We start from the raw sequence: 832 nt of genomic DNA on the forward strand, positions 1-832 counted from the left end.
ACAGTATGTATCTTTTATCTAAAGCTTCTTTCACAGTATCAGTGTATCGTTTTTGAGATTCATTCATGTTGTGCGTATCAGTAGTTGGTTTCTTTTTATTGTGTTCAGATGCTTTTCAAGCCCTTTGAAGACTGGCATTGTGCTATAACTCCCTGCAGCCCCCATAGCTCTTGTGCAGAATTCTGTACGTTGTATGTGTTCCCTCGACATTTAGTGACTCAACGGATGAATGGACATTTGAGTTATTCAATCAATCAATAAGCCATTTAGACACAATCAAGTTTTGCTTTTCTAATCCAGACAGTTTCTCACATGTTTAACTTACCAAACACCAATGTTACAGATCCCGGTTTCGGAAGACTGCCCGCTTTACTGTAGGAATCCAGGGATCCGCCCATGTGCAATTCTGCAGCACTGAATGCAGCAGTGAGGCGCTGGCGAGAAAGTGAACTGCTGCCCTGGATCGGCTCCAGCATGGCTGTGAAAGAGCCACCCTAGGGGCTTTGTCTCTTGTGGATGGAAATGCTTATCCTCTATCTTTGCAAACATTAAACCTCACATTCCTCCCATTGATTTATTAAACCACCATAAAGGTCAGCAAAGAAATCCAGGTGCTGCATAGAATATTTTTGTGGCTGCTTACCACCCAGATTGCAGAAGCAGCATGTATTTCCTTGCAATCAGGAAAGCACAACTGAACAAACAGGGTTAGAATTGTTGGCTCTGACCAACATCGCTCTGACCTACCTGAAATGACTGCCCCTGGGGCATCCTCTTACCTCTCAGTCTGGTGACTGTGATTAAGGGCCAGGCACGATGCAGCAGGCCTCTG

This window comes from Galeopterus variegatus, unplaced genomic scaffold (assembly GCF_000696425.1).
Source record: "Galeopterus variegatus unplaced genomic scaffold, G_variegatus-3.0.2 Scaffold5421, whole genome shotgun sequence".
Taxonomy (NCBI): Eukaryota; Metazoa; Chordata; class Mammalia; order Dermoptera; family Cynocephalidae; genus Galeopterus; species Galeopterus variegatus.